The following is a 17,418-nucleotide window of genomic DNA, read 5'->3' on the forward strand; positions in this document are numbered from 1 at the left end:
AAAATCGCGAAGACGTATCACTCACGTTTCGACAACGAAAAGTTAAACTGCTAAGCCGAACGCAATATATGGACAAGGCATAAAGGAGATTAAGAGATAGATAACAGATAGATATTTATAGCATAAGTAAATAGCCACTAGTCGCGACCCGCGAAGTTTATGCCGGCTAGGGTACAGTATGAAAGTAGATGACAACAATATATCTTAATCTCTCCCAAAGGAAACATAAGAGCCTCTATAGGCAAGTTCCAAAAGAGTTCAATACATAATATAATCTTTTCAAAACAAAGGTGGAGAGATTCTAAGCAAAACACAAAGTAGATAAAATAAATATCTTCGCCGTCTCTCAGACGAACCACAGCTCACTTCTGAGCACCTGGACATGTATCTGAAAAACAAGAGATATATACGGAATGAGAATGACAAACCCCATTTGTAGGGTTTATCTTGTATTGATTTTTGGGGATTTTATCACCTTTTACCCACATTTATTCAATGAAATAGCATGGTTTTATAACTTCTCCTTTAATTGTGCTTAAGAGTGAAAACATGCTTTTTAGGTCTTAAAATAGCTAAATCTAATTCTCCTTGATTCCATTAGATGCCTTGATATGTTTGTTAAGTGATTTAAGGTTTAAGAGGCAAAGATTGGATCAAGGGAATGAAGAAAGAAAGCATGAAAAGTTGGAGAACTCATGAAGAAATGAAAGAACCGGAAAGCTGTCAAGCCGACCTCTTTGCACTTAAACGACCATAACTTGAGCTACAGAGGTCCAAATGATGCGGTTCCAGTTGGGTTGGAAAGCTAACATCCGGGGCTTCGAAACGATATAAGATTTGTCATAGTTTCTACACGTATGGTGGCGCGCACGCGCATAGTACGCGCACGCGCCGTTGCTGCCACCTGGTTCACTTAAAGCAAAACGTGGCCAGCGATTTTAGAAGCCTTGTGGGCCCAATCCAACTCATTTCTGATGTTATTTAAGCCAAGGATTGAAGAGGAATCAACATACTTTTAACCATTAGTTTAGTTTTAGCTTAGTTTAGTAGTGAGAGTTAGTTTCTAGAGAGAGAAGCTCTCTCTTCTCTCTAGAATTAGGATTAGGATTAGGTTTAGTTCTTAGATCTAGGTTTTAATCTTTGCTTTCTTCTCCTTCTACCTTTCAATTCCTTGTTGTTACATTCATTCTTCTTCTATTCTTTTGTTGTGATTTCCTTTATGTTGTTCTTATGTTTTGTTGTAGATCTACTTTTGCTCCTTCTATTTTCTTTCAATTCAATTAGAGGTAATTCATAATAATTGTGTTCCTTTTGATTGTTGTTATTAATTCATTGCCATAATTGTTGTTAGATTCTATTTTTGTTATCAATTTACTTTGCTTTTCTTTTATGCCTTCCAAGTGTTTGATGAAATGCTTGGTTGGATTTTAGTATAGATTTTGTTCCTCTTGGCTATGGTAGAGTAATTAGTGACGCATGAGTTATCTAATGTCTTTGTTGATTGATAATTAGAAGTTGCTAATTGATTTAGATACCACTAAAGCTAGTCTTTCCCTTGGGAGTTGGCTAGGACTTGTGGAATCAAGTTGATTCATCCACTTGACTTTCCTCCATTATTAGAGGTTAACTAAGTGGTAGCAATGGACAATTGTGGTCACAATTGAGGAGGATAACTAGGATAGGACTTCTAATTCTCACAACCTTGCCAAGTGCTTTTTAGTTGTTAGTTTATTTTCATTGTCATTTACATTTCATGTCTCTTATCCCAAAACCCCAAAATACAATCCATAACCAATAACAAGACACTTCATTGTAATTCCTAGGGAGAACGACCCGAGGTTTAAATACTTCGGTTTATAGAATTTAGGGGTTTGTTACTTGTGACAAACAAATTTTTGTATGAAAGGATTATTGTTGGTTTAGAAGCTATACTTTACAACGAGATTTCAATTGCGAATTTCTAAACCGCCAAAAGTCCGTTCGTCAAAATGGCGCCGTTGCCGGGGATTGCAATGGTGTTATGTTATTGGTTATTGTACATATGTGAATAGTGTGAATATCTTGCTTTTTGCTTTATTTGCTAGTTGTAGAATTTTATTTCTCTTATTTTCCATTATCTTTTGATTTTTGTTTTCTCTTTCCATTATGAATTCTCATTTTGGCTATGAGTGTGATTACAACTATGTTGTAGGTGATGAGGACTATAATGGAGATGTGTATCAAGGATGGGACAATCAAAGGTGGGAAGAGCCATATGCTTATGATCAATCCTCTTGGCAACAACCTCCACCAATGCACTATGAAGAAGAGCCATTCTATGATGCATATCAATCCAATGGCTATGGTGAATCTCCTTGTGGCTTTCAAGAACCACCACCATATGCCTATGAGTCATATCCTCAACATGAATCTCAACCACACTCACAAGCCTATTTTCAACAAACACATCCATATGACCATGATCCTTACCTACCATACCAACCTCCTTTTGAACCATATGAGCCATACATGGAACCACAATTCCAAGATTACTACTCCCAAGAACCACCTCAATACACACCACCACCTTACCAAGAAGAACCACCTTCCTATAATGAACCCTTTCTCCAAGACAATGAACCCTCTTATCCACCCCAATTCTCAATGGATGAAACCCTTAGCCTTATACTTCAAGGGCAAGGAGAAATGCAAAGGGAGACACTAGAATTTATGGCTACCTTGACCAAGGTAGTAAGCATTTTAGCCTCCCAATGCTTGAGCACTCAAAGCACTCCCATGGTCACATGTGGAGAACCAATTAAAGAGCATAGCATAAAGGAGGGATTGGAAACCTCGGTGGGTGATGAGGGATGCCACTTTGTATTAGAACAATTGGAGGAGCCTATGATCATTGAAGAAGAGGAAGAAGTGGTTGAAGACCTAGGAGATGCGGAACCTCCATGGGAAGTTAAAATCATAGAAAATCCATCCAAGAAGATTGAATTTGATGTCAAGGAGGAAAGTGCACAACCTCCAAAACAATTTTTGAATGAAGACTTGGAAGGAATGAAGCAAGAATTGAGTTCCCTTGGTGATGAAGATCATGCATCCAACCATCTTGGTGGTGAATCCTTTGAATTTGAAGAACCTTCTCCCAATGAGATAGAAAGCAATGTGGAGGTAGATTTCTCTCAACCTCCCATTTATGATTTGAGCGATGAGGAAGAGTTAGATGAAATTGATGAACAAAGGATTGGAAGTGAAGAAGCTTATGAAGAGGTGGAGATTAACAAGGAAGAACACAAGGGAGTAAAGCTTGCTAGCACATTGGAGATACCTCTCCCCAAGCCACCACCATCCATTCTTTCATTCAAGTGGGTAAATTCCTTATACTCAAGCTTTATTGTTCCCCTTGAATATGGTTTGCTTGAGACGGATGGTCAACTTAGACATATTTGTGGCTTTAAAAGCAAAAAGGAAATGGCTAGTGGTTGGAAACATTATTCTAGGCTCATTATAGTTGCATGTTCAAAGCTTAATTGCACGGTTTGGTATAGAGCTAGATTGTTTGGGTCTAGGAGAATGTTTGGTCACTTTATTGAGAATTCTAAGGTCATGCCACCCAAATAGAATAATGGTAATCAACTTGAAGATGGGTGTGGAAATAAGATATGGGATCCGGGAATATATGAGGATCAATTTTGGGAGCCCATGGTTTGTGAAGAACTCCATCAAGGCTTGAAGATATTAAAATTGAAGAATGGAGCTTATTGGAGATTCAAGCATTGGTGGATGTTCAAGGATAGCTTCAAGCACAAGCCACCTTGAGAGGAGCTCCCCATAAGTCCAACTTAAGGACAATAAACAAAAGTGCTAGGTGGGAGACAACCCACCATGGTAAAATCCTTTCATTTTCTCTTTTGTATATATTGGTAGAATTAGTTTAATTTTATATTTTGTTTAGTTAGTTAAGTATGTTTGGTAGTTTAAGTATGTTAAATAAGGTTTTATGGTGTTTTGGTAGCTGTTTGGAGGTTTGGAATGCTTGGATTGGTGCAAAAGCATAGAAAATTTTTTTTTTTTTTTAAAAAACAGAGCACCATCCACGCGTACGCGTACATGGCGCGTACGCGCACTTACAGCATTTTCGACCATCCACGCGCGCGCGCCATGCGTGCGTACGCGCGGATTGAGAAGTTCTAACCTCCATACATTTTCCAGAGAGTTGTGCCTGCGCCGCGCCAACGTTGTGCCTCTGGCACAAACCCCACTTGCGCACACGCGCACACGACGCTTACGCGCCACTGTCGAAATAAGCCAACGACGCGCGCGCGCCATGTGTGCGTACGCGCGGATTTCTTTCTCCCATCCACTTTTCTTTTCTTCTCCTCTTTCCAATTCTTTCCTTCTCCTTTCTTCTTCCCTTCTCCTACCCCTCTTCCAACACCTCCAAACACCATGGATAACCATTTACTTTAGTTGGTTGTTAGTTAGTTAGTTAGTTAATTAGTTAGTTGGTTAATTGATTAGTTAGTTTCAGTTTAGCTTTCATTTTATTTTCTCTCTTTTCATCATAAGTGTTGGAGTATTGACTTTGTTTACTATACATTGCTATATTCCTTGTTGCCTAAATGCTATTTTAGCATGAATGTTTTTAGATAATCTTTGTTGGATTCTATGATTGAGGTTATATTTTGTTACTTGGTTTTGAGTTCTTCATGCTTACCTTTTGAAAAATACCAAGTGATGAGAATTGTCTTCGAGCTTATAACTCTTTTGAATTGCATGTTGTAGCTAGCCACCATGTGATTTGAACCGTATTCTTTGATTAGGCAATCTCTTGATGGATGATGTTGTGCATTTACCTTAATGCATTGTATTTCATGATTATATCCATCCATATGTTTGACTTGAATGCTTTCATGCTTCTCTAATGCTTGTCCTACCTTACAAGCTTACTTAAAGCATCTCAAGCACACTAGAATGAGTACAGTGCATGCTTCTTTTGTGACATAGCTCTTTATACTAATGTGTGTTCTAAACCGCGCAATTTAGAATTCACACACCTAATATTTCTTAATGTCACACTAATTCACTCACCTCATTCTAGTGATTTACCTCATTCCAACAATGTATGCTTCCTTGCTTTTATATCTTCTCATCTTATGGTGTTATATTTTTGTTTTTCATAACGAATGCACCACAAGCAACCATGGAAGCGGAAGAAAGAACACATAGCAATCCGGAGAGTCGCCGTACCCCCTTGCTCATCTTTGAGTGCACCGAGGACGGTGCAAACTTTTAAGTGTGGGGAGGTCGTCCGACCGGTCGGCGATTTTGGGTGACAAATTTCTAATCCCAACACTTTTGCATTTCATTTTAGGATTTTAGGATTTTTACTTGCATTTTCTTATTTTTGCATATGAATACACAATAAGCTTAGTCAAGATAATGAGAATTTTTCAAGATTTCTATCTATAGGGCATGTCAATTGATTTGAGTGAAAACTTTTCGTAGAACTTGCTTGAATTATATATATTGTGGAACATGTTTTGAGCTAAGAACACAAGCTTGTGAGATTTGAGCCTAACGGTGTGGTTACATCTTACAACCACTTATTTTTCCTTCTTGTGTGCATTATTCTCTTCCTATGATTGTGATCTTTGATTTGTTTGATTCTTTATATCCATTATTTTGTGTATTCATGCATTTATATGATTGAGGCCATCATTTCATTAGCTCACTCACCCAAATGGCCTTACCTTCTATCTTCCTTTGTTAGCCAAATTTGAGCCTACGATTAACCCACTTATTCTTATTTTAGCACATTACAAGCCTTAAAGCGAAAAACAATAATTGTCCCTTAATTTGGATCTTTGATTAGCTTAGGCTAGTGTGTGTGAGTATCATTCAAGTGTGGGAACCTTGGGACATTGGGTGAATAAAAGGGTATTTTGTATTGTTATTGAAAATATTGGGAATTGGGTACATACTCATGTATTGATCAAATGTAAAACCTTATGCATTGATGCTCTTGTATATAGAAAGAAAAAAAAATGAGAAAAACAAAAGAAAAAGAAAAGAAAAATAATATGGAAAAGAAAAAAAAATAGAAAAAAAAAGAAGAAAAATAATAAAAAGGGGACAAAATGCCCCAAAGCGAAGCTCAATAAAATCAATGCATAAGTGTTGTGAAATGAAAAAGAAAATGCATGAGTATGTGAAAAAGTGAAGAATGGGTAGCTAGATTAGAACTTAATTGTATAGGATGTCATAGGTTAGGTGGGAAGTTTAAGCTTATCAAAGATTCAAATTTCAAGCTCACTTGACCAAATATGCATCCTACCTTGACCCTAGCCCCATTACAACCAATGAAAAGACCTCATGATAGATGTATGCATGCATGAAATATATGTCGATTGTTAGAAGAAGAACAAATCTTGGAAAGCATGATTAGGGGAGAATTGAGAGAATCGACCCTAAACACTTGAGCGAATAGAGTGCAAACACTACCGGTGAGGGTTTGATGCTCAATTACATGTTTTCACCTATGATCATAATTTTCATGCAAGTTTGTAAAAATATTTAATAACTCAATTCAATTGTGGATTAGACTTGCTAGTCCTTAGCCCTTGTGCATATATGTTTCTTGGGAATTGATTTATTTTGACCAAGCACTTGCATTCATTTAGATAGTTGCATATAGGTAGATTGCATTTAGTTAGTTTCCATTGAATAAATGTTGATACCCTTTGTTTCTCTCTTGGCTTAAGCATGAGGACATGCTTGGTTTAAGTGTGGGGAGGTTGACAAACCCCATTTGTAGGGTTTATCTTGTATTGATTTTTGGGGATTTTATCACCTTTTACCCACATTTATTCAATGAAATAGCATGGTTTTATAACTTCTCCTTTAATTGTGCTTAAGAGTGAAAACATGCTTTTTAGGTCTTAAAATAGCTAAATCTAATTCTCCTTGATTCCATTAGATGCCTTGATATGTTTGTTAAGTGATTTAAGGTTTAGGAGGCAAAGATTGGATCAAGGGAATGAAGAAAGAAAGCATGAAAAGTTGGAGAACTCATGAAGAAATGAAAGAACCGGAAAGCTGTCAAGCCGACCTCTTTGCACTTAAACGACCATAACTTGAGCTACAAAGGTCCAAATGATGCGGTTCCAGTTGGGTTGGAAAGCTAACATCCGGGGCTTCGAAACGATATAGGATTTGCCATAGTTGCTACACGTATGGTGGCGCGCACGCGCATAGTACGCGCACGCGCCGTTGCTGCCACCTGGTTCACTTAAAGCAAAACGTGGCCAGCGATTTTAGAAGCCTTGTGGGCCCAATCCAACTCATTTCTGATGTTATTTAAGCCAAGGATTGAAGAGGAATCAACATACTTTTAACCATTAGTTTAGTTTTAGCTTAGTTTAGTAGTGAGAGTTAGTTTCTAGAGAGAGAAGCTCTCTCTTCTCTCTAGAATTAGGATTAGGATTAGGTTTAGTTCTTAGATCTAGGTTTTAATCTTTGCTTTCTTCTCCTTCTACCTTTCAATTCCTTGTTGTTACATTCATTCTTCTTCTATTCTTTTGTTGTGATTTCCTTTATGTTGTTCTTATGTTTTGTTGTAGATCTACTTTTGCTCCTTCTATTTTCTTTCAATTCAATTAGAGGTAATTCATAATAATTGTGTTCCTTTTGATTGTTGTTATTAATTCATTGCCATAATTGTTGTTAGATTCTATTTTTGTTATCAATTTACTTTGCTTTTCTTTTATGCCTTCCAAGTGTTTGATGAAATGCTTGGTTGGATTTTAGTATAGATTTTGTTCCTCTTGGCTATGGTAGAGTAATTAGTGACGCGTGAGTTATCTAATGTCTTTGTTGATTGATAATTAGAAGTTGCTAATTGATTTAGATACCACTAAAGCTAGTCTTTCCCTTGGAAGTTGGCTAGGACTTGTGGAATCAAGTTGATTCATCCACTTGACTTTCCTCCATTATTAGAGGTTAACTAAGTGGTAGCAATGGACAATTGTGGTCACAATTGAGGAGGATAACTAGGATAGGACTTCTAATTCTCACAACCTTGCCAAGTGCTTTTTAGTTGTTAGTTTATTTTCATTGTCATTTACATTTCATGTCTCTTATCCCAAAACCCCAAAATACAATCCATAACCAATAACAAGACACTTCATTGTAATTCCTAGGGAGAACGACCCGAGGTTTAAATACTTCGGTTTATAGAATTTAGGGGTTTGTTACTTGTGACAAACAAATTTTTGTATGAAAGGATTATTGTTGGTTTAGAAGCTATACTTTACAACGAGATTTCAATTGCGAATTTCTAAACCGCCAAAAGTCCGTTCATCAGAGAACCCCGGGCCCATGGGTTCCCAGTACGGTAAAAGTGCCAAATAAATTCAATGTACTGCAATAAAAACTCACTAAGCATCCTAAACTTCTTCACCAATTATTCATCCTAGGTTCTCGCTAATCCATGAATAGGCAACTGTCATAAGGGAGTGCTAAATTCAATTCATGTTTCACATGTTTCCCAACTCGCTGACTCTTCCACGAATCAGACTCGGAATTATAAGCAAAACCATCACCAGTTGTTCTGTCTCAGCAATTCTATATCAATACATCATACACTCGCCTGGAGCTAGTGAAACCACATCACTGCGTCTACCCAGGGAGCTCCAGTTATCTCATTCAATAATCATCATCATCATGCAATCGCATCATCAATTTATCCCATCAAGAACAGCCCTCACACCCACCGACACCAGCATGAGGGGCCTCTCAGTTGTACAAACACAAGCAATACAGGCAAGTAATACACAAATATGGTACAAGTAGAACAAGTAGCATATAGTTAGGTAACATGGCATATATGATGTAGAAATCCAAAACAAATGGCAAACCCAAACAATTCAAACATATGCAAATGATGAATGCCTGCCCTATGGCTGATGATATCATCTGTCGGTTATATAGCCAACCCGACATGTCCTGGTAGCTAACCATTGGACAGAAACACCCATTGCGGAGCAAGTAGGTTTGAGCTACAACCCCCTTGCTACTACCCGCTCAACCCAGAGCCAGTGGAATAACCACTACTGCGGCTACTACCCAGGCGGGTGTTTAAAAGCTCAACCTGGAGCAAGTGGATTCACCACTACTGCCGCTACTACCCAGGCGTCACAATCTCTGACCTGGAGCAAGTGGGACGAACCACAACCCTTGCTACTACCCAGGGTCTCAATCTCTTTCCTGGAGCAAGTGGGACGAACCACAAACCTTGCTACTACCCAGGATCTCAAAACATACCTTCGTTCAGTTTCGAAGTAATCATCACTATTATCAAATCTCAAACATTAACCTGGAGCAAACGGGACGAACCACAACCCTTGCTACTACCCAGGATCTCAAAACATACATGTATTCAAAACTCCATAATTAAACTCATTTATCATAAACATCCTTTCCCGTCTCATACCCGGAGCAAGTGGACAAAGCCACTGCCTACTACCCGGGGTCACACATCACATTTCAACCTTTTTCATTGTTATCCGTGTAACACATTCATTCATTAATCATATATGCATTTATACTCAGCCATAAACAATAATGGCTTTGCCGTAACCCGGCAATAACTCAGCCATCTGGCCCATGGTTCAATCAAGAACCGGCCATTTATCAACAAATATAGCCCTTCGGCTCATGGCATACACGGTACTCCCACCGTCATCCTCCATATCTCATATAATCATCCTTGATCATCATTGATCATAACTTTTCCCCTTGCTTCACTCGCAAGTTACCACATCCCCTAGCTCCTATCTCATTGCTAGGCATATCATAATGATTTAATACATAAGGGGTGAGATCAGAGGCTTAGAAGTATGAGATTTGGCTTTTAAAACTCAAAAATCAACTTTGGCATGAAAACAGGGCCACGCGTACGCGCACTCCACGCGCACGCGCGGATGGCCAAAAACTCATCGACGCGCAAACGTCATACGCGCGAACGCGCGGGTTGAAAAATATCCAAACGGCGCGCAAGCGTCAGCCACGCGTACGCGTGGGTGCTCTTGCGCCCAGGCACAAAACTGGCACAACTCTGGCACAACTCTCTGGAAAATAGCTGGGCATTGGGTGCAGCGTATCGATGCGCACGCATGGATGGTGCCTTCTTGAAGAACGACGCATACGCGCCAAGTGCGTCTACGCGTGGAGGGTCATTCTGCTAAAAATTTTCTAAGTTAAAAGCTGCAGAATTTACAGATTCAACCCCCAATCTTCCGATGGACATAACTTTCTCATTTTAAATCATTTTTCACCCGTTCTTCGAACGGCATGGACATCCCGGATCCAATTTCATTTCTAAACAGATTTGGTACAAAACAGAGATCCGTAGTCCAAGTTATGTCCCGTCAAAGTGTGTCCAAAAACCATGTTTTCATACAAAACCACAAGGTGCCATTTTCAAAACAAGCCATTTTCAACTCTTTTCAAAATCAATCAAAACATGCCAATTTCAACCCTTTTTGAAATCAATCAAAATGTACCAAAATTCACATCAAGCCATCCTCAACTCACACATTGACACTTTACCAAAAATTCCCAAAACCACATCCAACCATTTTAACACTTCTCAATCAAATGGCTAAAGGACAAACACAATATCATGTCATACATCCTTCCTCATCCCAATTTCCAATAATACCATTTCCAATCAACCATCATTATACATAATCAATATGATACTCACTATCACGTGATTTCACCCACAAATCAACCTTAATCATTCCCCAAGCATATATCACAACATACATATCTCTAATGCATCATCATACCATCAAGGCATCAATAATCATAATCACATATATGATCACATAATATATCTCAACCGAACCAAACATACCTCATCTACATAAATTCACCCAAAATTACCAAATTCCACACTTCAACTTCTCAAACCTTATTATTCAATAACCAACCTAATCATTCATATATTCATTATCTGAAATTCATCCAATCACTTGTGCCATCATACAATGCACACATCGACTTACCTTTCTTACCTCTTTCCGGCCTCCGGCCCAAAATTCACGGCCTCCGGCCCAATTTTCACGACCTCCGGCCCAATTTTCACAATTTAAATGCATAAACCACAAAATCAATACTCATTACCCAGTACATCAAATTCTCAATACACCAAGCATACAAGGTCACACAATTCTCAACCCAATCATTAATTCACGTTACATATCAACTATGCATATTAGCACCAACCATTTACATAATCCAAACTTAATCCTAGGGGCATCTAGCCTAGGAATTCTCATCACAACACATGGTACTTAAATGAAACTTAAACCGTACCTCTTGTAGCCAAACCAATTGAGCCTCTTCTTTGGAATTCTTCACCAACCTTAGCTCCAAGCCTTACCAAAGCTCCTCAAGCAATATCAATCTCCCAATTGTGCACCAACATCACTAAATACACTAACATAACCAATATCACATACATACATCAACTTAGGGCTCATAAAAATGACAAATTACAAGGGTTTGAGCACTTCTTACCTCAGTTCATATGAAGTAGGAATAGAACCCATTTAGAATCCATGTTGGAGTATCCCTAAACACCCAAAATCATAAGATTTTAATACTAACTACCCAAAAACGTGTAACAGTGGAGAATTTCGAAAACTGGGCAGAGATGAATGGAATACTCACCACCAAACTTAGATAGAATTGTAGAGAATGAGAAGAGTGACGCGTGGCCGTAAACGGCTCGTCAATCGGAGCTCCGTAGCTCAAGTTATGGTGGTTTGAAGATCAAAGAGAGTTAGGTTTTCTCTCTTCTCTTCTCTCTTCTCAAATCAGCGCCCCAACCCTTCTTTTTAGGGTAAAATGAGCTGAAATGCTCACAACTAATGTTTATATATGTTGGGTCTTGGGCCCACTTAGGCCCGGTTCACTTATTTTTGCCCATTGGCCCAATTTTGGGCCAAAACCTTTAAGATTAGCGCTCTAAATCGCACTTTAAATATTTCTACCTTCCCTAATTATAATTCCTTATTTCTTAATCCTACTTACTCATAATCAATTTTCTCAGCTGCAGTACTAGACAGGTCTCAGCCGGTACTGCCGGTCAAAATTTTATTGCGCGCTTTTACGCAGAAAACTATGTCTTCCGACTCGGAAAAATTCACTGAATCCAAATATCATATTTAAATCATCAAATTCCAATTGCCAAATCTTCCAACTGTATTCGCTCCTATTTAACTTATTATTTAATTAATTTCGGTTAGACCGGGTATTACATTTGTTCTTCTTATTTCATTCAATTAGTGATTTTATTCGATTTACTTGGTTGTTTAAAATTTCTGAGTTAGGGTTAAAAAAATTTGAGAACAATGAGAACAATGACTTTGACTGTTGTGAATAATGGCATTAATGGAATTACTCAATTATCACTGTACACTATTTCCGTCCCAAAAAATGGAAAACTTCAAGATCTGACTAGAGCTTTAGGCATTGCATGTTCTTTGGGGCTTGATGAAACCTTATTGGTGGTTGAGGTATATCTGTTCAGTTTAAAAATCTAATTTGAGGCCAGTTCTTTTTTTCTTTGAGTTTCATTATGTTATTTGATCAAAACAGTTTTGCTAAGAAATTCTTGGTATCCATGATATATTGTTTCCAATATATATATTTTTTATGTCTTCTTTCTATAGAAATTAAATTCCTATAGAAAGGGGTTTATTGTGGCAGGAAAAAGAATGTGGAGGCTGCAATAGAAGTTGGAATCAAAGGTGTACATTTCAAGAGTGTTGATTTGCTTTGTGAAGAACTGTCTTTGATGGGGATTGAAATTACAGCTGATGCAGATCATCAATAGATTCTTTTTTTATTTTCTCTGTATACAAAAATCCTTTGCCTGTTGGAATTTGGAAAGGAGATATGATTGCATATTCAATCAACAACTGTTTTTCTTGTTGGTAAATAGATAAAATAAAAAAAACTAATAATCATTAAAATAAGTCTTTATTTTAGTATGTCTGAGCTTATTAAACTAATAATCATAGTAGAGTAAATGCCCAAACTAGTGTTTTTAAATCTAAGATTATCGAATTAGCATTTTCAAAGTGTGATACTGATTACCTAAATATACATCAGTGTGATACTTCTATTTTAAACATTGATGACCAAATTGATGTTAAAGCTATTTAGAGGACTAATTTGAGGCTTGAAAAAAAATATGATTAAGTTGAAGGTTTTTACTTGATAATTACTGGTATGCCTAATTATATGTTGGGATTTTGGTTTTATTTGCAGGATTGACTCCTCAATTGAAGTCTACATTGGATAAAGTTGTTACTTCAAATAAGGTAGTTCTGTTTATGAATGGAACTAAGGATTTTTCGCAGTGCGGATTCTCAAACACAGTGGTGCAGATATCAATGAATGAGGGATTGTCGAGGATTCCAAGATATCAATGAATGAGCCACTGGAAATAAAGATGCCTAGCTAAAATAATATACATGATAGTAGTTCATGAAGTTCTATCTTTGCAAGGGGAAAGAAAATCAAAGCAATTACTAGCAACCATAGTTTCTTTTTCTTTTCTATTTTTAATGTGTATTTTGCTGAGAAAAAAACAAATACTGCCTAGTTTGCCATTCTTATGGAAGAAGTGGATCTGAGTAGTACTGTAATGTATGGCATTTGTCAGTTCTCAGAAGTATGGACCATGTTTCCAATTTGGGGTTAAGGTGTGCCAGAACTCCTCTTTGATTTTTGTACTAATAGTAGTTAATGCAGCCTTAATCTAACACAGGACCACTTTTCAAATTCTGCTCAACACTGGTTCTCAGTTGTAACCTTTCTTGTTTTAAAAGCTAATATCAAATAACCTGAACTGCAACTAAATATTTTGAAAACTAGTTTCAAATAACATAAATTGCAACAAGCAATTAATTGTCTTAAATAGTATCAAATAACATAAATTGCAAAACTAGATACCACAAACTAGTGTATACAAATAACAAATCATCTATGGTTGGTTGATTGTAACATAAATAAAATATTTGATATTTGTTATTTATACATGTTTAATAATATTTATACTTGCCTTCATCTTCATATTTCTTCAATTCCATCCTCACAACCATAACAATTATATAAAAAATCTACAAAAAACAAACACAACATAACCATCAATATCACCATGCCTAGAAACAGAACACCATGCATCGTGTTCTGATTGAAGTTTTTAGATGAGGATCAATCAACCATTCTGGTAACAACATCACATCCCTATTTTCTAATGTCATTTGAAGATTAGAATTAAAAAAAAATAATAATACCACGAAACTGTGCAGGGAAAGACTATACTAGCTAAGAGAAAACAATATATGATAGAGAGATAATAAAAAATCAACCCAAACACCTCAAAAAGAACTGATCTTCCAAATAAGGTAGAATATCTTGTATGTACAATACAATCTATCATTCACAGTAGCCATCATAGAGGATGATATGATCCCTGATATTGATAATTTAGACTGGTAATAATAATACACACGACAAGTAATACATTTTACTGCACCGACAGTGGGTTATTTTGGGCATCCCTAATCCTTCTCCTCAGCATGCAGTAGTCCACTCTGCAGATCTATGGCACCTTGCTGTGCCGGCGGCACATAAATAGCATTTGCAGCTGTTCTTGCTGCTGTGAGTGCAACTTTTGCCTTTGGAAGGTTCCTTAATGAGAAGTGTAGCTTGCTTTCCAGCAATTCTATGTCTACAAGTAGAAGCTTGTCATCTAATCTTCTAACCTCTTTGACCGAGCTGGAAAGTAAAGTCAAAGCTTCTGAAAACTCCTTATTTTCCGTTAGAAGTGCTGCAAGCCTTACCTCAACTCTGCCTTAAGAACGTACACTTCTCAGCACGAGTCCATTGCACCATTTCTTTGCAGAGTGCAATTTGAAGAGCAGATGTCCGTGGAATTTTAGCAGCTGGACAAGAGCTGCAAAATACACATACACAATGTCTTCCACATTAAAAACCACCAAAATGGTGAGATTGAAAATCCAATATCAGTAATGTCACTATCTCAAATTACAAGCTCAGATCCATTTCCAAAAGCTAAAGGAAACAATAACATACATAATTAGTATTATTGCAATTACTGAAAATCTAACATGTTCCACAACCTATGGTGCCGAAACACTTCATTTTTGTTCAACTATGCATATCAAATGTGCATATGCATCAAATACTAACATTTTAAACTTCTTACATTGTCAATAACTTTTTCATAAATTTTAGAATACACATATGCAACATAGTATACCACTAGTTTAAAGCAAAAAATGTAAACAAAACACAATAAAAAGCCTTCAGGTATTTTCATAAACTTTTTTATTTTTACAAAGTTTGAATTTATTCTACTCACTGTTGATAGCTCATGGGTATTCAATAATCAATTAGATATAAATCCAATCACCAATTTTCACATCACCATAACAGAGTCAATAAAAGATTGATCTTCTGTATCAATTTTCACAACTGGATACTGGAATGACAAACTCAAGAAGCTGCAACAAGTAATTTAAAGTTATAGAGATAATATTAAAAAAACTCGACTTTAATTCAGTTCCTGTTCCTTTCAACTCAACAATTATAGCCTCCAATAGTGAGATTCCCAGCAATAGTGAACATCACTTACCACAAAAGAATCTCCTTTTTTCAAACATTAAATCAAAATATATAACAAAAAAAACTTTGTTAAAAAAAATTGGAAAAGGGGGTAAGTACCTGTGGAGTCATGACTTGAAGAAGTAGGTCATAGAGTCATTGTGGAAGAAGGTAGAGGACAGTGGGTAGAGGAAGAAGCATAGGGACATCGCAAAGAGGAAGAATGCAGACGCAAAGGGGTAGAAGAAGAAAAGGAGGTTCATCGTGATGTGGAAGAAGGCAAAGGATAGTGGGTGGAGGAAGAGGAGAGGGACGTCGCGAAGAGGAAGAAGACAGATGGAAAAGGGGTAGGAGAGAAAACAGAAGTTCATTGTTTGACCAAGAAGACAGAGGAGGTGGGCAGAGGAAGGGCTCATCGTTGTAGCAAGTAGGGTTTGATTCTAAAATTTTATAGTGGGCAATTGTAAAATATCAAAACAGTTATTGTGTTTAAGTGTAATTTTTAATAAATTAATAATAATTTAAATATAAACTATTAGATTGTTTGTCAATCTAATCTAACGCTTCAAATTTAATGGTGCATCAGATAAGCTCATAAGAGATGGGCTGATTTTAGACAGACCCAATATTTTATAACAGAAAATTAATTTGTCACAAAATACACTATTTTTGTAACAAGTTATTTATTTGTCACAAAATTCAAAAATTTTTTTGTAATTAATAAAAATTTTATTTTAACATATTAAATATAAGACTTTAAATTTTTGAAAATTATCATAATGAGTTATTTATAATTTATTATATTTATTTAAGATTTTATATTCAAAAATTTATTTTACTAAAAATATTTAAGTCAAATTAACGATACTTTGAGTTTAAAATTATTTTAAAAATTAAATAATAAGTCATTTATAATTTATTATATTTATTCGAAATAAATTTTTAGAAATTTTTATATTAAACGAGAAATTTTTTTATTTATAATTTAAAGTTTTAGTAATTGAAAAAAATATAAAAAATTTATATGATTTGATTTAAAAATTTTAGATTTTTAAATTAAATATTTTAAGTTTTATGAATAAAAAAATTAATTTGATTATCTCTAATTTTATCTTAATTAGTGTTTATTAAAAATAATTTGTAAATTAATAATAAAATAGTATTTTAAAAATAATTAATTTAATTATCTCTAATTTTTAAAATTAGATTATTTATTTAAAAATAATTTAAAAATTGATTAAATTAAAATTAATTTTTAATTACTATATTATCCTTATTTATTATTTTCATAAATTATTTTATTAAAAATAACTAAACTAAGTTTTAATAGTTATCCTTCATTGGATTTTGGTGTTTGAATGTTCTTTGGCTTACATGTTTCGTTATGTTTCTAACTTAGTCAACACCAAATTGTTTTAATTTATGCCACTTACTTGTGATTGATATTTACTTGATTATCTGCTCTACACATACATGTGTATCACTTGTTTTGCCATTTTGAATTGATTATCTACTCTACACATACATGTGTATCACTTGTTTTGCCATTTTGAATTGTTGAGAAGTGAATACAAACTTGCTTGTTTTGAAAATTTAGAAACTTTCTGAACTTAAGGAACTTTTGACTATGCACCTAACTTTTTGTTTCGGTTTTTCTTATTTACAAGAGTGCTGAAATGGTGACCACATGCTACCTTGAGGGCTCAAGAATATGACACTAAT

This window comes from Arachis ipaensis, chromosome B3 (assembly GCF_059453495.1).
Source record: "Arachis ipaensis isolate K30076 ecotype BB chromosome B3, ASM5945349v1, whole genome shotgun sequence".
NCBI lineage: Eukaryota > Viridiplantae > Streptophyta > Magnoliopsida > Fabales > Fabaceae > Arachis > Arachis ipaensis.